The sequence below is a fragment of the Lagenorhynchus albirostris genome, chromosome X, assembly GCF_949774975.1.
Source record: "Lagenorhynchus albirostris chromosome X, mLagAlb1.1, whole genome shotgun sequence".
In the NCBI taxonomy this organism is placed as follows: Eukaryota; Metazoa; Chordata; class Mammalia; order Artiodactyla; family Delphinidae; genus Lagenorhynchus; species Lagenorhynchus albirostris.
In genome coordinates this window covers 43,253,980-43,278,293 of record NC_083116.1, presented here as the reverse complement: position 1 = coordinate 43,278,293, position 24,314 = coordinate 43,253,980, and the positions used below count along the sequence as shown (strand labels likewise).

General features: G+C 44.5%; 1 pseudogene; it reads left to right on the top strand.

Moving 5' to 3' along the window:
- Window positions 1-2,473: 2,473 nt before the first annotated feature.
- LOC132513518 (nuclear RNA export factor 3-like) lies at window positions 2,474-23,249 on the top strand (annotated as a pseudogene).
- Window positions 23,250-24,314: the final 1,065 nt, after the last annotated feature.

The following is a 24,314-nucleotide window of genomic DNA, read 5'->3' as shown; positions in this document are numbered from 1 at the left end:
CTCCATCCTAACAAGTAAAAAGCCAAACAAACTGAAAAATCAACTCTTCTCAGATCTATCAGAGACATGAGGTCACAAGGTGAATTTGTCTCCAAAATTGAATACAGAGAATACAACCTACCAGAGCAAAAACTCATCAGCAGAGACCTCCATGGGAACCAGTATCAGTGTAGGAAAACCCAAAATGTAAATGTTGGGGTCTCCTGGAAGCCACTGCCTTTAAACCTGGAGTAGAAGCTCCAGCAGCCATCAGGACACAGATCCTCAGAACCTGCCTCCTTCAGACACCTGCTATGAGCTCGGCCACTGGCATGAGGAGCTGCACAGGGAGAGACAGATTCAGCACATGTTATAATGTCCTTCTCACAAGGCCCATTTCTTCTCCTTTCCTTATTTGTACCCTAAGAACAAAGTGGAAAACAAATAAGAAGTGGCCTGAATCCATGCAAACATTCATGATCCTGGAATAACGATAAGGCCATCAGCTTACTCACGTGTTATCATTCAATGTTCTCAGCAATCCTGTGGGTAAAGCATTCTTCTCCCCATTTTACAGAGGGGGGAAGCTGAGGCTTAGAGAGCGTTATTACCTGTGTCAACTACAAATTGGCACTTGCCATGGTCACTTGCCATCTACCTCTATAAGGATTAAATCAGTTGCCGCTGCAGCTGATTACCTTCAACACCCCCTGAAAGGAATTCAGGGTGGAGATCAGGAATGAGGCACTCTGTGCTCTGAGAAAAACTGGGAGAACAGGTCTTCAGATAGTTAGGTATTTTCAGGAGCTGATTTTATGAGCCCAATTCTTGCATCTCCTCATATCTAGAAAAGCACTAAATTCCTTAATGGTGACCTCTGCTCCTCGTGACTAGCAGTAACCCTCGCGAGACCTGCAAAAAAACCAAATATGTGCTTTATTGCATGTACTCCCCCTTTACCAAAATCACATATATACTGACCTTCCCCCCGCCTACCTCTTTAGAGTAGTTTCTCAGAGCTATCTGAAATGCTGTCTCCCGGGCTATAGTCCTCATTTTTCCCCAAATAAAACTTAACTTGCAACTCTCACGTTGTGCACCTTTTTTAAGTCGATACCTATCTCACCTCCTGTGCCCCTTCTTTAGAAGGAACGTGGCTCCCGGACACCCCTGGAGCAGGACACCACACTCACTGGGGCCAGGAGGGACCGCAATGGCTTTACCTACGAGACAGCAGAGGCACCAAGCCCCAAAGCGGGAAAGAGGTGACCTGGATGTGGATCCCTTTGTCTCCCCACACACCAGCGTGGTCCAGCCCCCACCAGGGACCCACACCCTCAGCTGAGTCCCAAACACCTGAAGACGGGAGCTTCTCTTTTCCCCAGTTTATGTCTGTCTCCCTTAAAAAGTCGTCACGGTTGCCGCCATGACTTTAGGTTTCCACAGCAACTGCGATGCGCAGCCCTGTCCTCCACACTGAAATGCCTCCTATGTTATGGCCATCATTTGCAGTCTTGAGAGACTGCATCCTCTCAGCCACACAACACCACGGGTTCTGTCATCTGCATGAGGAGCTCTGCACTGGGACATAAAAATCTGTGAATACCCAGCACATGTTTGACACATCCTCATCCATCCATCTATTCATCCAGTTAACAGGCGTTAAGACCAAACTTTACACGATCTCTTTGGTTGAGTTTTAGGCTTCTCCAGAATGGAAACAAGGAATTAAAGTGTGGAAAGGCAGGTGTGGTAAGCTCAGTTGTTAAATCTAGGAAGAGATGGCTCCTTCCCATTAAGATTTCAACCTGCTCAAGTTTCTTATAATTGATGATTTTAAAATATGCTTCAAGCCCTATCCCCCTCTCCACATCTCTAGTTACTGTCCTCTTTACATAGATTCTCCCCTTGCACCGAAGTTCTACCAAGAATTCTGCACACTCAGTTCACATCTCCCTGCACCTCCCTTCCAACTCTGTCTTCATCCCTCATCTAACAGGGCTGTGTTCCCCGACGCTTCCACTGACATTACACTTGCCAATTCAACCACCACTTATTTGTCACACTTATACTGTAGATCCAGAATGTGGAAATAATTTTTCAAATAGAGACAAATAGGTATTTCCTCAAGAGGAAAGGATTTCCCTTCCACAGGGCAGAATTCAAATACTTGGGTACAGACAAGGAATTACATTACAGGGCAATCAGTTACCGAAAAGTTCAAGCTGTAACATACCTTCCATGGAGTTAGAGTTAGATAACATGAAGGCTGTGCTTTTGACAATTGGCTTTCAAATGACGCACACATTTTCTCGGACATATCTCATAATTTTACTTCATTGAAATGGATTTTGCAAATATGTTAAGTGAAAGTTAGCAATTATTTTTATGGTCACTTCAATAACCTTTGTTTTATCTGTTTATTTCTTTCTCAAGGGATTACCAAGTATGGAATAAAATTGTCTGAAATTATATTGTTGTTCCAGGCTCTGCCATGAAAATATATTGTCTGAAAGCACTGTGTGATATACCATATTTGGACAATATATTGGTAGGTATAGGGAACTCTTTTGCAGTTTCCTGACCGATAAGTCAAAATTCTCTTACTGCATTGTAGAAATTATGATGCTTGACTTTCTTTTGGGATGTATCCATTAAGTAAGAAAAAAAAAACAACCTACAGAATCCATATACATCAATCCATGTGGATATCAATAAATGTTTGAATTAATAAAGAAATGGGTGATGAGAGTAACTGTGTTTATCAAACAATTCCAAATAATACATGGTGATAGCCTGCCTCTGTGAAGTGAACCTGAAATCTGCCTTCCACCTCTGAGAGTAGGGCAGACTTAGTGACTCACTTCTGAAGAACAGAGGAGGAAAATGGAAAACAGTTACTGTACACTGGAGAAACTGGGCAAACAGCACCTTAACCCACTGATGAAGGTCGACATCTCCAGTGACCCAGTGATGTCACGTGTGTACCATGTCCTCCCAGATATGATGTGACGGGAAGGGCACTTCAACTCTGTGGTATTCTTTCTCAAAACCCACAACCACAGGCTAATCACAAGAAAAATAAGACGCTATGCCTGTACTCCTCAAGACTGTCAGGGTCATGAAAACAGTGTGGCAGTTCCTCAGATGGTTAAACAGAGAGTCACCATATGACCCAGCAATTCCACTCCTAGGTACACAGCTAAGAGCAATGACAACATATTTTTACATAAAAACCTGCTCACAAATGTATGTAGCATCATTATTCACAGCAGCCAAAAGTGGAAACAATCCAAATGTCCACCAATTAAAGAATGGGTAAATAAAATGTGGTGTACTATTTGGTAATAAAAAGGAATGAAGTACTGATACATGCCATAACATAGATGAACATTGAAAACATTATGCCAAGTGAAGGAAGCCAAATATGCAAAAGACCGCATAGTATATGATTCTATCTATATGCAATGTCCAGAAAAAGGCAATTAGTATAGCTGTACCCAAGGAATTCCCCGCTTTACACCCAGACTTCCAAAAGGCTCTTTGTTGTGGCTTTTTGCCACAGCCCCTCCCTCCCACTTTCCTGTCCTGCAATGTTCGAGTTGCAGTTCAGGCTTCTGTCACCAGGTGGCACTAAAGAACCGCCATTTGCAAATTTCTTACAAATAAGTTTATTCAAACAGCAACGAAAAATACAGTACCTTCCCTTAACATTCAGCCTATGAATATATGTACAGAATGATTCTAATTCTGTCTGAAAACACTGGTAGGTGTAAATGAAGATTGTGAAAGCATATACTCCAGAGCTTGCACACGATGGAACACCAAGTGGCAGCAGCGAAACTTGTCAGTTGGTGGGCAGGCAAAGGGCAGGAAGGAGGTGACTGAGAGAGGATGGGGCTTTGGATCGTGGTGTGGGCAGCCTGCACAGTAGTCTTCTGTGTCCTGACAGGGGATGACAGAGTGTGTGAGACAAGGACTAGGCAGCCTGTACAGCCTGTAGGGTTATGGGGGTTAACACGTGTTCGCTGGTAGGAACCCTCTGTAGAGTCCACAAAGTACATCAGCAGACATTAATGAGGGAAGAGATAAATCAGTGCACGCGACATAGATTTGCAGTCAACAGCAGATGGAACTGCTTCAACATAAATAGAAATTCTCCGAATAGAACTGCTATCATAGTAAACAGTTTCATATTTTACTCTTTCCAAATACACGCTTTTTCACTTAAAAAGAACAAAAATGGAGGTGGATATGATGCCACCTGACATCTGTCATCTTCCTCACCCAGAAGGGTTGCTGAGTGAGTACCCGCGGGGCCACAATAGCAGGGAATGTGATCCGACCATTTCTCCAGCCCTGGAAGCCCATCTTCTAAAAGGGAGGCTGCTCTGTGTCCTCTAGGGCGGGTGAGGGCAGGAGCCTCATCCCGTCCTGCCACTTACTGGACAGGTGACCTAGGCTCTGTCAGCCTGAGCTTGGGCATCTGTGACAGGGGACTCACGATACCTGTGTCACAGAGCTGTCCTGAGGGGTGAATGAGAAAACCTGCCCAAAGTATATGGCATACTGTAGAACTTCAAAGGCTCTTTTAAAAAGTCAAGACTCAGTAGCAGGGGCTGGCTGAGCCTTAGGGCTAAGGCAGGCACTGTGGAAAGGTGTTTTTCATTGTTTCTCCTAATGAGCATATAGATATCTTTATGAAGGAAGCAAATCTCTCTTTGGTATGCCTTGAGTTCAAAGTTTTAAAGACAGAAGGATCTCTAGCTTCTTGGGAGACTCAGAAGCTCCTAAGAGCTGCCCAACATCGTGCCTCTGAGCAGACCCTAACCCAGTTCCCCACGCTGGGAAGACAGGCTTGCCTTTGACTCACCTGGTGAGCTCAGTGAGAGATGGCACCAGGGCAGCAAGCCGTAGCATTTGCCTAACTGCTGCTCCTGGACTGCTGCGCATGTTAATACGTTTATAGGAAAATTCTGAATCCGACCCACAGCCACCAGGACAGGAGTCCTCAGATCATGTCACCCCAGAATTTCAGCCACCCGCTGCCTCCCTGAGAGGCAAAAATCCAAGAAGTACTAGCGTTGTTGGACACAATTGTCCATTCTTTAATTATTAATAACTAAAAATTTATATTATAATCCATCCTGTTTATTGAAAGTGTTTCATTAACTCTATTGTGAAATAAGAAGGTAAGAAGATAAGGAAGGAAATGAACATGTAGGAAAATTCAAGGGTTAAATCTGAGATGAGATTGCTCCTTCATATTAAATTTTAAACTTGCTCAAACTTCATGGCGTTGAAGATTCAACAACAACAACAACAACAAAACCCTCTTAGGGCCCCTAATCCTTATGCAGACACAGGTGTCTCTCTGTCCTTCTCTCTCTCTCCCTCTTCCCCTTCAAAGTATAAGTTCCACAAAGAGAAATGATTAAGCTTAGCGAGGAAGGCATGTCAAAAGGCAAGACAGGGCAAAAACTAGGCCTTTTGTACCACACAGTTAGTCAAATTGTGAATTAAAACGAAAACTTCTTGAGGGAAATTAAAAGTGCTACTCCAGTGAACACACAAAGGACAAGAAAGGAAACCAACCTTATTGCGGATGTGGGGAGAGTTTTAGTACTCAGGAGAGAAGATGAAAGCAGTCACAACATTCCCTTAAACCGAAGCCTAATCCAGAGTGAGGCTTTAATTCTCTGCAATTCTATGAAGGCTGAGAGAGGTGAGGAAGCTGCAGAAGAAAAGTTTCAAGCTAGAATAGGTTGGTTCATGAGGTTTAGGGAAAGGAGCCATCTCCATAACATCAAAGTGTGAGGTACAGCAGCAAGTGCTGATGTAAAAGCTGCAGCAAGTTATCCAGAAGATCTAGCTAAGATAATTAATGAAGGTGCCTACACTAAACAACAGATTTTCCATGTAGACAAAACAGCCTTATATTGGAAGAGGATGCCATCTAGGACTTTCATAGCTGGAGAGGAGAAGTCAATGCCTGGCTTCAAAGCTTCAAAGGACAGGCTGGCTCTCTTGTAATGGGCTAATTCAGCTGGTGACTTTAAATAGAAGTCAACGCTCATTTACCATTCTTAAAATCCTAGGGCCCTTAAGAATTATGCTAAATCTACTCTGTGCTCTGTAAATGGAGCAACAAAGACTGAATGACCGCACATCTGTTTACAACATGGTTTACTGAATATTTTATGTCCACTGTTGGGGACCTACTGATCAGAAAAATAAAGAATTATTTCAAAATATTACTGCTCATAGACAACTCACATGCTCACCCAAGAGTTCTGATGTAGAGGTATAGTGAGACTAATGTTACATCCATGCTGCAACCCATAGATCAAGGAGTAGTTTTAACCCTCATGTATTGTTATTTAAGAAATACATTTCATAAGGCTATAGCTGCCATAGACAGTGATTCCTTTGATGGATCTGGGCAAAGTAAATTGAGAATCTTCTGGAAAGGATTTACCATTCTAGATGTCATTAAGAACATTACTGGTTCATTGAAAGATGTCAAAATATCCACATTAACAGGAATTTGAAAGAAGTTGATGGATGACTTTGAGGGATGCAGGACTTTAGTGGAAGAAGTAACTGCAGATGTGGTGGAAAAAGCAAGAGAATTAGAATTAGAAGAGGAGCCTGAATACGTGATTGAATTGCTGCAATCTCATGATGAAACTTTAACCGACGAGGAGCTGTTTCTTATGGATGAGAGAAGAAAGTGGTTTCTTGAGATGGAATCTACCCCTGGTGAAGATGCTGTGAAGATTGTTGAAATGACAACAAAGGATTTAGAATATTACATAAACTTAGTTGATAAAGAAAGTGGCAGGCTTTGAGAGGACAGACCCAATTTTTTTTTAAACATGTTTATTGGAGTATAATTGCTTTACAATGGTGTGTTAGTTTCTGCTGTGTAACAGTGAATCAGCTATACATATACATATATCCCCATATCTCCTCCCACGTGCATCTCCCTCCCACCCTCCCTATCCCAGCCCTCTTGGTGGACACAAAGCACCGAGCTGATCTCCCTGTGCTATGTGGCTGCTTCCCACTAGCTATCTATCTTACATTTGGGAGTGTATATATGTCCATACCACTCTCTCACTTCGGCCCAGCTTACCCTTCCCCCTCCCTGTGTCCTCAAGTCCATTCTCCACGTCTGCGTCTTTATTCCTGTCCTGCCCCTAGGTTCTTCATGACCTTTTTTTTTTCTTTTAGATTCCATATATATGTGTTAGCATATGGTATTTGTTTTTCTCTTTCTGACTTACTTCACTCTGTAGGACAGACTCTAGGTCCATTCACCTCACTACAAATAACTCAATTTCGTTTCTTTTTATGGCTGAGTAAATATTCCATTGTATATATGTGCCACATCTTCTTTATCCATTCATCTGTTGATGGACACCTAGGTTGCTTCCATGTCCTGGCTATTGTAAATAGAGCTGCAATGAACACTGTGGTCCATGACTCTTTTTGAATTATGGTTTTCTCAGGGTATATGCCCAGTAGTGGGATTGCTGGGTCGTATGGTAGCTCTATTTTTAGTTTCTTAAGGAACGTCCATACTGTTCTCCATAGTGACTGTATCAATTTACATTCCCACCAACAGTGCAAGAGGGTTCCCTTTCCTCCACACCCTCTCCAGCATTTAGTGTTTGTAGATTGTTTGATGATGGCCATTCTGACTGGTGTGAGGTGATACCTCATTGTAGCTTTGATTTGCATTTCTCTAATGATTAGTGATGTTGAGCATCCTTTCGTGTGTTTGTTGGCAATCTGTCTATCTTCTTTGGAGAAATGTCTATTTAGCAGATCCCAATTTTGAAAGAAGTTCTACTGTGGGTAAAATGCTTTCAAACAACAGTGCATAGAAATCGTTTCTGCCAAGGAGAGTCCATCGATGCAGCACACTTCACTGTTGTCTCATCTTAAGAAACTGCCACAGCCACCCCAACCTTCAACCACCACCACCCTAATCAGTCAGCAGCCATCAAAACTGACACAAGACCCTCCAACAGCAAAAAGATTATGGCTCACTGAAGTTTCAGATGATTGGTAGCAACTTTCAGCAATAAAGTATTTTTTAATTAAGGTATGTACATTGTTTTTTAGACTTCATGCTATTGTACACTTAATGGTCTACAGTATAGTGTAACCATAACTTTTATAAGAAATGGGAAACCAAAGCACTTGTTTGACTCACTTTATTGCAATATTTGCTATGTTGCTGTGGTCTGCAACCAAGCTCACAGTATTTCCAAAGTATACCCGTATCTATAATTGAGGCAAGGCTGAGTGAATCAGTAGGAAGAGTAAAGGCCTTGGGTTCAGAAGACGTGGGTTCCAGTCTGGAATCAGCCAATGAGTAGGAGCATGACATGGGGCAGTGTGGGACATTAAGGTCCCAAACCTCAGGTTCCCCATCCCGGGAGTGAGGATTCTTCCCCTCATAGTGTCCTTGTCAGGATTTATTGAAATCACAAGACAGTGAAGGTCACAAAAGTGCCTTAGTCTCAGCCAGGCCTGAAATCTGAGGCTCGGTTTCCTTATCAGTAAAGAATGAGTCACAATATGGAGTTTGTAGTTATGTCAAAAGGATTAAGTGTTATGTGTAGATTAAAAGATAAGCCAGTGTCCTATTATGTGCATAATTAATGAGAATATAAAAATGATGATAACTCATCCTGGGTTAATGGAACGTTTTGCTTCCTTCCTTAATTTTTCTTTTGCTATTTTCCAAATTCATTTAAATGTTTTGAAATATATTTAAGAGTATTCCATGCAGCAAATTATTCAAAAACTTTCAAACCTGGAATTTTACCTCTGGAAGGTTCATTTGGTCTTTGCCATGCAAAACTATGCCTGCTAAAAATCACAGACTCTCGCTGTAGTACTCTCATGGGCTCTTGTAGAGGAAGGAGCATCAATCCACAGCCTCCTCAGCTTCTCTGAACTGCACGTTCCAATTGCTGTCTGTGGAAGAACTCTGCATTTCCGTTGCTGAACTGACCTGTGTCCCCAGCATCCCTCTCAAAAGTGGCAGAGAGAATCTGAGGCAACTCTTCAGACAAGATATTTGAAAATTTCAGTCTTAAGTCCACTGTGTGATGCTACAGCCTATGAAACATTGTGAGCTCACAGTCTTTGGTCCCCTTTCACATGAAACATGTGTCTGGAGATGGTAAAGGTGGTGGAGTTACTAGATGCCTCGTGGTAATCACACCAGTAGGGTATGTCTGAGACTTCTCACGTGAAGTGAAGTTTAAGCTGAGATCTGAGCCTAAGGAGGCTTTAGCCAGCAGAAGACGAGAGGGTGGAGACTAGCCAGATATAACAGGAAGGAAATACCCTGTAACCTGGTTCATCCATTTGGAAAATCCAGAGTGGCAATCTCTTACCCAGAAGTTTGTCACGCTGGGAAAACCTTTGTGAAAGTTAACAGGACAGTTGTAGAAAGTACCTGAACCCCTTCTGCCCTCCTTGCTCCCACCTCAGGCCTTTACTGACCACCAGCCCTCTAAGAGGAGTCCTATATTATTACTATGATTTCTATCTGTGAAACCATAGAGAAGAAGAAAGTCGTTAGGTAAAACAATTTGAGTATGATTTTATTTTACGTGTTCTTCCACCACTCACCATGCAAAGCAACTTTTAATAAATTTTTCTTTCCTCTTCCCAAATTTTCCACTGGAGGAAATTCAGAAATTGGCGGTCCATGATAACTGGTGAACATATTGTCAACCAAGAAATGCAGAAGGCTGCAGATAAGAAAAATAGTTTTTACTTAGGGTCTTATGAATTATAATTTGTGAGGCACTGATTTGAGTAGCAACTCAAATGTGCTCATAGGGAAACAAAAATGGCAAGAGTTTATAAAGGTGACATATAAAGACATTCCAGAGAAGTTATATAGGTTATCTTTACAGAACTATGATTGGTGCTGGCAGGCATTCAGTCACTTGAGGCACCAGATTGGTTGCCATGCTCTGGTCTCCAGGGAATAACGAAAACAAGTTCCAGTCAGTCTCAGGTTGGCCAGGTCAAAGGTTTATGTTGCATTTGGGGGTAGAAATATGTAAGTCCTACTTCCTTACTAGCCTCCTGGCTCCATTTTCAATCCCCTTGACATAAGTAACCACATTTTGTTGTCCATGGTCCACGTGTCTAGAATTGCAGCTTAGACATCACTCAGCAGGAATCTTTGGAAGGATGGAGGGAGCCAGTTCTCATTCAGAGTGACATTTCTGGAAGATTTTGTGGCAAATGAAGCATTAAGGGTAGCCCACGTACATTAAAACTAGTGGCAAAAACATTTCTTCTGCCTCTCCCTCCCAACTATGATGGGCAACCTATATGTGTGTAATTGAGAGACAAAAGTAATGTGAAAAAGCATATAGATGTAGAAATATACCGTTAATCCACACACCTATTATTTTTGTAGTGAAATTCCCAACCAGGTATGTACTACTATGCTATAAAATTTTACATCAGTTATTTTTCTGATTTCAAACTGCTATCTTTATAAACTAATGAAGTGCAAGAATGTGTATTAGAGAAAATATTTTTCTATATTATTTTCATCTTGTTACAGAGCAAGATGTACATCCTTGATAGTTTAGTTTATATTCCCCAGATATATTTCTCTGTGTACAGTACTATATAAACAGGTTTACATGATATGTATATTTTTCCAAATTTTTCTCACAGTATGTATACACTTTTCCTCATGTTATGTATGTTTATGTGCATATGTAAATATATGTACACACTTACATACATTTATAATTGTTTTTTTACTTGTTTAATCTTTATATGTTTGTGATGTATAGATCTTACTTAATTTTTTTCAATAGACTTTGAAAGACACTCTTACTACTAATCAGATTTATTTATATATGAGAATATTAAACATTTGCCTATAAAATATTTTTCCTATAATTTGCATTCCCTTCTATGTGACATTTTTGTTTGGGATTGACAAGGTTTTCTTTTTCTAACTTCCCTTCAATTTCTCAAATAAATTTGTAACAGATAAAAGGTTTTTTGGGTCACATATGCAGTTTTGAATTCCCCTGGTGTCAATGCCACGCAGATAGGGTACTCAAACAACCCTCTCACCCGTGTCTTGGTCTTGGAAGTTCATGATGGAGAAAAAATACACTCCCTTAAGCCTGGAGTGCCACAGGGATTGAACTGTGTGGGGGCGGGTGTGCTGGGCATGTGGGGCCCAGGTAGAAGCAGAGGAAAGTTAACCTCCATGGAGCGGAGAAAATGATCCCCTCCATGGGATCCCCTCCATGGGAGGGAGAGGCAGAAGAAATGTTTTTGCCACTAGTTTTAATGTACGTGGGCTGCCCTTAATGCTTCATTTGCCACAAAATCTTCATTTGCCACAAAATGATGACTTACAGAATTATTTTAGGCCAGAAGCATAGGCTAAAGCCTATGCTTTTTTTAGGCTAAAGCCCTTTTCCATTGTGCCCTGAAACTCTCAAGGATTTTTTTTTTTCGGTACGCAGGCCTCTCACTGTTGTGGCCTCTCCGGTTGTGGAGCACAGGCTCTGAATGCGCAGGCTCAGCGGCCATGGCTCACGGGCCCAGCCGCTCCCCGGCATGTGGGATCTTCCTGGACCGGGGCACGAACACGTGTCCCTTGCATCGGCAGGCGGACTCTCAACCACTGCACCACCAGGGAAGCCCCCCCTCAAGGCTTTGAATCTAGAATTCCCAGTGGACTAGAATTCCCAGTGGACTAGTATTTGATGCTACCCTATGTATTTCTCATTTTCTTTTCTGTCGTAGCTGCATTATTTTAAAGTAAAAAAATCCATGAAAATTAAAGCAATTTCTGTACTGTCAAAAGAAGAAAACTAAAAGCCTGGAAATTTGGGAGACAACATTTCAAACATTAATACAGATTTTGTACTCATGTGCAAGAACCAAAATGATTTCTGTTAATCAGTAGAGAAAGGGACAAAAAAATTGCAAATAATTCGCCTAAGAAGCAAAATGCTTCTCCAATAACCTCTGGAAAGATGACAAACTATTAACTGAGGAAATGAAAATCTGAAGATGTCATAATAAGTGAAAAAATGAATTTGCATAAAATTACTTATGTAATTGCAAACTTTAAAAAGAATATGTATAGAACTACATAACTACACAAATGCTTTAAGTTAGGTATTCACATCACCTAAAGGGAAACACATCTGGAAAATGTGCACCAATCCTCTTACATTGGATATATTGGGTATTTGTGAGTCAGGGCGAGGGGATCATGTAGATGGAAGGTGCAGAATGATTTTATTTTCTAAGTATACATTTTTAATGTTTACTATTTTGTGATTAGGCTAATTTGTGGAGAGGAACACTCAAAAATATCGAATAAGCAACTAACAACAAAAGTTCACATATATTTACCATGTTATCAAAGAGTTCACATGACACTGTTTCATAAAAAATTTCAATTTTTTTTTTTTTTGCTGTATGCAGGCCTCTCACTGGTGCGGCCTCTCCCGTTGTGGAGCACAGGCTCCAGACACGCAGGCTCAGCGGCCATGGCTCATGGGCTCAGCCACTCTGCGGCATGTGGGATCTTCCCGGACCGGGGCACGAACCCGTGTCCCCTGCATCGGCAGGCGGACTCTCAACCACTGCGCCACCAGGGAAGCCCAAAAATTTCAATTTTTGACTTGACAGTTTATCTGTGCGGTATGTGCATTTCTGTCTTACACTTCTTTTACCCCCAAATGTTCACACACTTATGTGCAGATTTTTCTTCACCTCTCTCAGTGGCTGGACTTTTCCCAGGGCATAGAGATCCAGGAAGGGATTGTGGACATGGTGTGGAAAATTCCAGAAAGTAGTGGAAAATTCCAGAAATGTCTAACTGATGCACTGGAGCCCAATCTCCTCTCTCCTTCCCTCTGCCTTGAAACCTCTCTGGTCTGGAACTTTCAGAGCTACAATTCCGGCTCTGACCACTAGGGGTATCTATCTACATTGAGGACATTTTTTTTTTTTTACAGGAAAATACATGATTTGTTTTCTTTTACTGTCATTACAGTGACCCACAAAACTCTGCTTGCCATTTCGATTATAGTTTTCAGGTCTGTTCTTTGTTGTTTGGTTCTTGTATTTTTTTTTTGTTTTTTGGTATTATCTCTCTGAGGTGGGCTGAGGTTAATTCCAGCCATTTGACTATTTTCAGAAAATTCTGTTACTTTGTACTAACTTAAGACAATCTCCCACACTACAGCAATAACTTAGTAAATCTGTGCTTGGAGAAGTCATCTTCCATTCCGTGGAGCTCAATTTCAGTCTCTGTTTCCCCAGGTAGCATCTGAATGACCCTAGACAAGCTCCAGCACCTCAGTAAGCCTCAGCAACCTTGGAAAGTTGGTGATTCTGATATCAGAGTCCCCTTGTGAGGAATTCATGAAAGAACAGAGGCAATGTAGCAAGTACAGAGTCTGGCCTACAGCTGGCACACAGAGTTATCTGGGTTTGCAGAACGAAGGAACACAATGTAGTGTAGCTGATCCAGAGTCTGGCATACAGAGCTCCCTGTGTTTGTAACCAGAAGTATCAAGGTCCCCTAAGCCTCCTGATTCCAGATGGCCTCCTCTGCAAGGGTGGTACAGTTGGAGAGAGTGCCCTGGGTGTTAGGCTGGTAGCAAACTCAGGGGGCAGTAATTACAGGACGTTAAGTCTCCTCTGGCCCCCAGGGCTCTCCTCCTCTGTGCCCTTGGGGAAGGGACTTCCTGTTAGGACTCCATCTTGTTTGTGTGGCTCTGACAAAGTGGTTTGGGGCTTGCACTCTCCTTCTTCGGAAGCCCTTCCTGATATTCTCCAAACCTCCAGCTCCAGACCCACAGATTCTCTTCACGAGCAGCCTGTGAGGAGGGTGGTGACAGATCACTGCCTTCAGGCCACCCCATGGGTGAGTTGGTCAGCATGAGACCTTGTCCTCAGATCCCCACAGGGCAGGAGGGGTTCTGGGTTCCCTCCCTAACCCCAACCCACAGGACCCCCAACAAGCTGACCCCCCCCTTTAGAGAAGGCATGCAGAGGGCTCAGGCTCACTATTTCCCACTCTCTTGAGGAAATGGGCCAGGTGGGCTCTGACACACCCGTCCTGATTCCATGTGGAAAACCTCCCCTCTTATGGAAATGGCCATGGCTGAGGTGAATTATTTCCCCTGGCTGAGAAAAAGGCACAAGTCATGTGATCTTTTCAGGTCTAGGATTTGGAGAGTAGGGAGGGTCACCTAGGTGGGCGTGGGATTGTGTAAACTAATATCCCTTGGATTTATACGAGGTGGGGGAGGGGCAGAAAACCCACCATTACCACTGACTATTACATTAACTAGTCAGGGTAAATTGTATTAGTCCATAGAAGCTTACTGAGGCTTGCTTTGTTGCCCAGCATATGATCTATTCTGGAATGTTCGATGAGTAGTTGTTATGTGCATTGTTCTATGTCAATTAAACACATTTGTTAACTTAAGTAACATTTTGAAACCTTCTCCCTCTAGCTGAGTTTTTGTCTGCCATTTTGTGCATCACTCAGTGAGCTGTGTTAAAATTTCCCACTGTGACTGTGAATTTGACCATGCTCTATTTCTGTTAGATTTTGCTTTGCATATTTTGGCTCTAGTTTAGGACATGCATACAAATTTAGAATTTTATGTTAATATCTCCTTATTGCATTGAACCTGTTATCACAAAGAAATCTCCTTCTTTCTCTAGTGATGCTTTTTTCTTTAAAGTGTACCTTTTCTTTTACTAATAGGGTTATACAAGCTTTCTGTAGGTTACTGTGGAAAAGGTATACATTTTGCCATTTTTTTTATTTTCAACTTTTCTAGATGATTAAAATTTGCATGTGTCTCTTTTCGGGAGCATTTGATGGAAGGTTTCTTGTCCAGTCTGATAATAGCTGTCTTTCTGTTTGGAATACTAATCTGAAATTTTTAATGTAAAAGTAGATGTAATTTGGTTTATATATACTATCTTACTGTATGTTTATTTTTGCCCCTTCTCAGTTCTTTTGCCTTTCCTCTCCTTTGAAATGATTAACATTTTATAACTATTAAATTGTTACCTCATGTGACTAGGTAAACATTCTTTTGCCATTCTTGTAGTGTTTACCCTTCAGATTACAATGTACATTTTTGCCGTTTCAGTCTAATGTTAGTTAATTAGTTCTTTAAAACTCCTCAGACAATTAGGGGACCTTGAGACACTTTGATTCCATATACCCTCCAAATTTATTGTCATGCATTTTCCTTCTCTCTGTATTTAAATCCCCAGAAGAAATTACTATCATTGTGTTATATAGTCAACACTCATTTAAATTTGCCTACGTATTCACAAATGTCATTAGTCTTTCTTTCCTGTATCTATGTGCCTCCACCTGGGAGGATATTTCTTCTGCCCAAAGAAGAGCCTGTAACATTTCTTTGAGTTTGAGTCTTCTGGTCACATATTTTCCGAGTTTTTCTTACATGATGATGAAATGAATGCATATTTTAGGACTGTTTTTCCTTAAAGCATACTTTATCTCCTATTACAATAATACTGTTACACTGAGTTGATATCTTGTTACTTTTGGAAACTTCTCAACCAAGATCTCTTCAAATACCACTTCTCCACTCTTCCCTCCCGTTCTTTCCGGGACTCACATTAACCATGTGTTAGGTATGTTCACTGCATCTCCTTTAATTATCTCCCCCTCGCTTTTGGTATTCTCCAATGTTATGTCTCTCCAGGCTCCATTCTGGATCTTTTCATCAGATCTATCCTTCATATGTCTAATTCTTCTGTCAGGCAGGGAGGTCACCTTTGACCCTTGAACCATCACACCAGGGTAGATTTCAGGGTAGGTTTTATTGTGTCCCAAGAGCCGAGCAGAGAAGAGAGAGTTAGAGATGAAAAGCCACTTGTCCCAGGTCACATAACCGGATCCAAGCAGAGCAGGGACTAACATCACAGACTAAACCCTGGGTCCAGACTCTTTCCTCTGTGCTTGTTTTCTTCTTGGCTGTGAATGCTGCCTACCTCTCATTTCCTGAGAAGCAGAAACACAGTGAAGTTTCTAAGCCTTTTTTTAGCACTGTGATACATTTCTCTTTAGATTATAAAGCCAGTGATATTTCTTCATTAGCCATGAGAACTTTCCTAGGAATTTTTCTGGTACTGGGCCCATTGATGTGTTGTTCTCAATTTCAGAGAACATTGATCAAGTGAACACTTTACAAAGAAAAGCAAGATGCAGGGGTATTTACCGAAGGAGACACAACTATTGGTCTCAACAGGCCACTTCCCAGCAGCAGCAAGATAGAGAATCACTAAGAAGTGATGCTCACGTGGACATCCAAGCAAGATAGTAAGTGACGAGGCAGCATGGCTGACCAGTATCAACCAGTGAAAAACAAAACCTTGTAGTTAAATATGTCATTCTTCTCTCTAACCTGGAAGAGTGAGGAATGATGGGATCAGGTTAACGGTTGAGCAGTCTTTATTGTAGCTCTGCTATCATTGGCGAAAATGTAGAGAAGACTTCCCAAGACTATACGGACCACTTTCTTCTCTCCACTTCCCCACAGTGCTCCCTATGCCATTCCATCCTGTCATCGGAGAGGCAATTTTCAGGAACAAGACGAAACCCATGTTAGCAAGGAGACAGAGCAAAAGCCTCCAGAGAGAAGAATGGAGAGAAGCAGGCAGGATGAGACCTTGGGGAGCTGGTTCAAGATCAGAGTGAGTGTGCTGGCTAAATGGACCTAACATGTAGAAGAAGATGACAGAGAGAGTCATGTTGGGCGCGTGTAGAGATGCTGGGAACTTTCCTCTCGTGGCAGTGGAGTTGGTAATCTGTCTTGTTATTCCTAGGAGTTAACTTCCTAGATCATGTGAGGGCAGGTTCAGAGAAGCAATATAAAGGGAGCAGACTGACTGCAGGGAGCATGGGAGAGGCTGTCTAAAAGCAAAGGAGGAAACTACTGCCAAGGAGATGGAGCAACTCCACACCAGAAGACACAGTTTGGCTCAAGCTGAGTGCGGGAGGAGGTTGAGTCTCTGGGGTCCTCGTCAGAGGGGCGGGCCAAGTCTGCCTTAGGTAGGATCTCTTAGAACTTTATAAAAGTAAGCACATGTGAAAGATATGAAGTCGATTATTTCAGGAAAAGTATTTAAATGGAAAGAAAGGGTATTTAGGAAGTCCTTGTCGCTTGTTAGCGAGAACAAGGACTTGTTAGCGAGAACAGATATTGTCCTATCTTAAGAAAGTACCTAAAGCCTGAAAAAGGTCCTAAAGCAAGACACAGCTGGGTCTTATCTTAACCTTGGATTCCATTGTATCACTTTTCTTTCCCCAATTATTTCTTTGGCTCCTAGATTCCCTTCAGTATTAAATATGATGAGAAGTGGCTGCTGAATTTGATTCAGAAGCAATGCAGTGTCCCCTTCACCCCAGTCGAAGTAAGAGAGGACATTGAGGCCGATGAGAGGAAACGGGGTAGATGGCAGGCCCAGATGAGAAATGGCTCTGGTCTCATACTGTGCTTCTCTTGTCACTCTCCCTACAGTTTCACTATGAGAAAATGCAGGCCCAGTTCTTCGTTGAGAATGCCAACATTGCCTTTGCACTGAAGAATGTCAACGGCAAGATTTACAATGAGGCTAATGAAAGGGTATGTATCAAGGGCATGAGCAGGGCTAGCTGGGGGCAAGAGGGCAGGACAGGGGCATGGTCTTGCTTGATCCCAGGGCTCAGATTTCCTGGAGCTTACCCAGCCCCTCTTGTGTTCTCAACAGATATCTATCTTTGTTGATCCCTGTGATGCACCCCACTCTGTGCTGAAGGAGCTGAGGTCAGAAAAGGTGGAGCAGATAAAGGTAATGCAGACTCAACACAACCTGTGCACTCACAGCCAGACCCACCTATTGCCCCCGATCACCACCTCAGACTCAGAGCCCCTGAACCCCATCCCTAACTCTGCAGCTGCCCGTGAAGGAACAATATGATGCCTCCCAGCAATCTCCTGACATCCAGAGAGTCCGCTCTGACCCTGGTATGGCTACAGCAGTAATTGTAGAGCAGGTGAGGGCAGAGGGGTCTAGCTGGAAAGGATACTCAGGAATGGTAACTCGGGGAGGGGTTGGTGCTGGAGCTGTACCAGCCAGGAGCCTCTCAGTCCCCGTTTCCCTCCTCCTGTCTTCCTGGAGACTTGATGACCCGTGATACTGGAATGGCACGAAACCCTAGAACTGGCGTGGCCGCCTCCCTGCAGATCCATCCAGGGAATATGCCCAAGGTGAGGACCTTAGACCCAATGTTGAGGCAGGTGGTGATGGTGGGAGAGATTAGGTAGAAGAGGCAGATTTGTCTCAGGTGTCCCCTGCTGGGGTCCTCACTCTAACTCTTTCCTCATCATAGCTTTTGGCCTTGGACCTGAGCAATAAGAAACCCTACCAGCTGCATAGCCTGTCCAACACTATGCCGAATGCTTCCAACACCAAGAACTTGAACCTCTCCAACACTGAGGTGAGGTGTGGTACCCAGATCCGTCTTTGAAGGGAAAGTGGGAAGGCTCATGTGGTGGTGACAGAGGAAGGGAAATGGATTTGTAGGAAAAGGAAGCGACTAGGGGTGCATGGCCATCCTGGCTGTTTCTCTGGCCCATGTGGTTCCTCCTCATAATCACAGGTGGAGTCTGCAGGGGAGATGGACAAGGGTGAGCGGCTGGAGCCAGAAGGGATGTGTGCAGACAGAAACCCCCTGTGCACCACCTTCCCTGATATGTCAACCAACATAAGGTCAGATGCATCCTCTGTTACCCGGTGGCAGCCTGAGCTACTCCCGAAAGTGCCCGTTTGCAAGGGGCAGCTGACGTGGACCTCAGGGAGGACTACAGGCCCTATGCTCTCCTCTCTGCATCACAAAGCTGCCAAAGTTTCAACCAGCACCCAGTGGGCCCCCAGCCCAACATGTGCATATTTTACATTCTTACGTGCTGTGTCCGAGCCATTCTGGGGCAGGTGAAGAGCTGCAAATGGGGCGCCATTTCCCCTTTCTCCTCTCTTCTTCCCTTACCCCCACCACGGGAAAGCTTCTTTCCCTTCCCTTTGTTTTCTCTCTCTCCCTTGTGTCTAGGCCCATATGTCTCTCTCATCTATCCCCTCGTACCTTCACTCCCTTTCTGTCTTCATCCCCCTCCATCTCCCTCCCTGAGCCCCACCTCACTCACCTCCCTGCCCCAGCACCCTGGGCCATCCAAGGGGGAAGTCCAGGTCTTGGTCCAGGTCTTGGCAGAGTGCTGGACCGCCAGTGAGGTAGCAGAGCCTTGGGCACACACCCCATTCCCTCTTCTCTCCACAGCCTTCAGTGGGGCCCTGGAGGCAGGAAGGGAGGGGAAGGAAGCCCTGCAGCATGGGTTTGAAATGCTGGTCCCTGTGGCACTGGAGAAGAGAGTCCAGGCAGTCTGCGGGGGAGCTACCCAGGGGAAGGAGAGGAAGGGAGGGAGGGAGGCGGGGAGGGAGGGAGGGCCTGCCCTCCCTCTGTGTCAGTCGATGGGGGACGTGTTCAGGGCCCTGGAAGCCTGGGACGCTGTGGTGTGGGTGTACTTGCTCCCATGAGGAAGAGGGTCACCGCCACAGTTTCACTGACTTTTCTGTTTTGTCTTGATTTTGGCAGCTCCATCCTGGAATTGTTCCCCAAGTTACTAACGTTGGTAAGCGTATTCCTTGTTCACTGACTCCTCTAACTGGCACTGACAGCACCCACATACTACTCTGAACCCCATTAGGTCTTGCCCCAGTTACAGTTTTGAAACTGACCCTTCAAAGTCCTGGGCGGAGGGGGATGGTACAGTCCCTGTGGGAGCCTGACAAACGCTCTGGATCTTCTTCAAGCACATTCTTCATAGGCTTTGGGGAATCCACAGTGATGATCCAAACTGTAGTCCTGCCCATGGAATTTCCAGGGCCCTTTCACCACTCACCTCTGACCCTCACCCTCTCTTGGGCCCATCCTTTTCCCTGATCATCCAGCACCACCTCCTGGTCTGCACTGCTGACATCCTCTTCTCTTCCCCAGGATGACCAGGAGACATCCCCACTGGCTAAGTGTGGTTTTGAAGCCTGCAAGCGCTTACCAAGCTGCAAGGTGAGGACGGAGGATCAAGCCGGGTTTTAAGTGGTGCCTGAGAAGGGGGTGTCAGCCATGGTCCTGAGGACTGTTTTGATTCCAGGGAAGCTACTTTGGATCTGATGAGCTGAAGAGCCTAGTCCTGCAATTCCTGCAGCAGTAAGTACCTCTGAGAAGCTGAGCAATGGGGGAAGGGCTAGGACAGGTGAGGCCACCTAAGCACAGGTCTGCTCAGGGGAGTTTTCAAGTCTCATTTGAGGCCCAGAACACAGAGATAGACTGTCCTCATTGCTCCCCCTCAGGTACTACTTGATCTATGACTATGGAGACAGACAGGGTCTCGCGGGTGCTTATCACGAGGAGGCCTGCTTCTCCCTGACGATTCCCTTCCACCCCGAGGACCCAGCCCCGTGAGTATGACAGTACAGCCTCTGCTCCCAGGCCGTGTGGCCCCCCAGCAGACACAGGCCAGCTCCTGCAAACACCCACCACCCACTGTTGCTCTTTGTCTCCTAGAAGCAGCTTGTGCGAGTATTTCAAGGACAGCAGGAATATGAAGAAGCTCAAGGACCCCTGTGAGTGTGTGATGGGAAGACTGGGTGGGAAAGGGCGGTGAAGGGGTCAATCATAGGGCCCAGGGCGTGGCAGCCCCTGACCTTCGCTCGCTTCCCCTCCCCTCACAGACCTGCAGGTCCAGCTGCTGAAGCACACAAAACGTGTCATTGTGCACACCCTCTGTGTGTTGCCCAAGACTCAGCATGCCTTCAGCTCCTTCGTGGTGGACACGTGGTTCCAGACAGTGAGCGCCTGCTTCCCCCCTCGCGTGGGCCCAGGAAGCCGCAGGTGGGTGGGAGGTGGAGGTGGTGACTGGGCGCCTGGGCTCTTCCCTTTCAGGAATCGATGCTCTGCTTCTCCGTCAGTGGGGTGTTCAAGGAAGGTGAGTGTGTGTAGACCACCAGCGCAGATGCCCCACTGCTGCCTCCCCCTGGTCAGGCTCACACCCAGAACCACCCAGCGTCCCTGACCCCTTCCCTTCCCTTCGCTTTCTTTCCCCTTCCCTTCCCTTCCCTCCCCTTGTATTCCCTTCTGTTCCCTCCCCTCCCCTCCCCTCCCCCCGCCTCCCCTTCCCCACTGTGTTCTCCTGCCCTCAGGCTTCCCACAGACAACCCAGGTCTGAGCTGTGTCCATGCCTGTCTGCCCTGCACACCCTGGGCGTTGGGGACACAGGCTGTGGATTTTGGTGGCTCTCATCCCAGATCCTTACTCTGAGAACTTGGGCCATTACTGAACCTCTCGGTTTCCTCATTTGCAAAATGGGGTAGTAGTATCCACCTCTTGGGCGACTGTGAAAAATGCATCCCGTGAACTTGTGTAGTGGTTGTCAGGGACCCTGTCACTGGGCGCAGACTGCTCCTATAGTTGCCCTCCCCATTCCTGACACCATGGCCCCCGTGAACAACTGCCCTCTCAGCATGAGTGTCCAGTCACACCCTGACTGGGGACCGCAGTGTGAGCGTGTACAGCACATGCAGCTGTAAGGGGTATTGTTGTTTGTTTGCTGTTGAAATGGAAGGAAGTTCTCAGGGCTGTGTGCGTGCCTTCACCCGGACCTTCATCGCTACCCCTGCTGGCTCCTGCAGGTGAGAGCCCTGTTGTGGGCGGGAATGCCCATCCCCGCCGGGCTCAGGGGCGTGGGAATGTGGTGGCAAAGACCTTATTTTACTCAGTATTGTGGAAAGCCAGCAGGGAGATCCCAGGAGCAGTGTAGTCTAGTGGTTAAGAAGAGTATGGGCCTGGAATCGGCCTATGCGTTCACTCCTTGACCCAACACTCACTCGCTGTGTGACCTTGGTCAATTCCCATGACCTCTGTGTGACTCAGTGTATTCTTCTGAGAATGGGGATCAGACTGTCCACCCCTTGCACTGTGGTAAGGGTAAATGCGAAATTGCCCCTGGTTTGGGGATGAACCTATAAATCAAGTGAAGGTGGTAGACAGTCTCTCCAAAGGTGGGCTCTGTGGGGAGGGGCAGAGGTACCAGTCAAGGAACCTGGAAGACAGACACAGAGGAGGGACGTGGAAGGAATCTGGTTGCTGAGTGCCAGTGGGAGCAGAGTCAGTTTTGGGGGTGTGGGTGTCCATCTACCAGTTGTCTGAGGGCCCATTTTTCCTTCAGTCTGTGCATCGTGAATGACGAGCTGTATGTGAGGGATGCCGACCCCAGCGAGACCCAGAGTTTGTTCTACATCCCACTGTCTACACCCACCTCCAGCTCCATGCACCCCTCTCCCAGCAGCAGCAGGACATCATGCAGGCATCCTCCACCCCATCTGAGGTGAACCTCTACTGGTCTCAGAAGTGAGTGCTGGGGTTGCATGGGGATAGGAGGGAGCTGGGAGGAGTAGAGGAGTGATTAATGGGAATTTTCAGGTAATTATTTTAAATCTATTTTTCCTTCCAAACGTTTACTTGTGAGAAATACCCTAATTTCATACTAATACATTTCCATGTATTATAAAATACAGGTATCCTATCTTATATACTGTCTTGAAACTTCTTTTATTATTAGTGCCAGCATAGTTTCTTCTCAGTATATGTGACGCTACATTATTCTTTCTAAGATCAATATATTAAACAATTGAATTCCAGGAAGCCATAAGCTATTATTGATAGGCATTTAGCTTTTCGCCTCTTTTTCAGCATTACATGCAGTGGCATCTGCTCATTCTGGTGCATACATGTTGGTAAACTTGAAGGCTTGCTCTTGTAGCATAGATGTAGCAGTGAAGTTGTGTGGTCAAGTGTCTCCAGTTTGGTCCTAAGGGAGGTCATCTATCCTCCCCCACTAGAGGTGCTCTCAGTACAATGACTAGACTATACCAGAACTAAAAATTTCTTTACTCATCAAAAAGTGAATTCTGAGAATTCAGAGATAAGAAGAAATAGACCTCTAGGGCTTCAGGAAGGTGAAGGTGGACAGAAGTCAGGTGCCCTGGGGTTGACACTCACGGCTGCTGGCTCTGCTGACATCCCAATTCTTTCTCTTTACTTTCTTCAGTCCAAGGGCAAAATTCCACATGTGACCCTCATCCACTGACCTGGGATCTTGAGAACAAAACTCTGCAAATGAGCCTTTAGATGTCATTTTCATCCTCATCATATTTGTCACCTCTCTTCTCTTAACTGAAGCCATATCCATGACTAAGCTTGCAGTCCAGCTAATCAGGAAGCCAAAGTTTACCGTGTAGGCCTGCCCGTTGTTTTATATTTTTCCAACGCATGATCCTTGTTTATCTTTATATTAAAGAGTAACATTGCACATTGCATGTTGTGTGTCTTGGATTGCTCTTCCCCTGACCCAACCATGAGTTAGTGGGGCCAGGACCAAAAGGTCCCATCTCCCACATCATCCCTGGCAGTCTCTAGCATTTATATCCGACCTACACAGTGCTTGAAAATTATAGAGTAAGGACTCCATTCCTGGACAACCCTAAAATCCAAGCTTTGCCTCCCGATAACCTTCTCCCCACCACTTCAGTACTCACAAGTTGTGACCGTTCTGATGTTCACTTCTATAAACAAATATAAGGTATTTAGCAAGTAAAGTACCATATTTACTCCATTAATTATGGATTTCTTAATTATTTAAAAGGTCTAAAACTGTGTTAACATATTTATTAGGTTCTTAGGTTCTGTACCTAAGAGTATTTTCCCCACAACTCCAGTGTTGTTTTTTTAACTTTTTTATTTTGAAATAATTATTGATTTACCAAAAGTTGCAAAAAAATGTGTAGAGAGGTCATGTATACCCATCACTCACCTTCTCCTAGTGATAACACCTTGTATTACTTTAGTACAGTGCCGAAACTAAGAAATGGACATTGGTACAATCCACTGAGCTTACCACAATTTCGCCATTTTACATGCACTCATTTGTGTGTTAGAACACTTGTGCATAATACTTATATATATAATTCCATGCACTTTTACCAGCAGTGTAGGTGTTCTAACTATCACCACAAACAAGATCAAAAACTGTTTCATCACCACACGTTTCCCTCATGTTAGCCTTTATAGCCACACCCACCTTCTTCCTGATCCCACATCCCTAAACTCTGTCAAACATTATTATAATTTCCTAAATGTCATAGAAATGGAATCA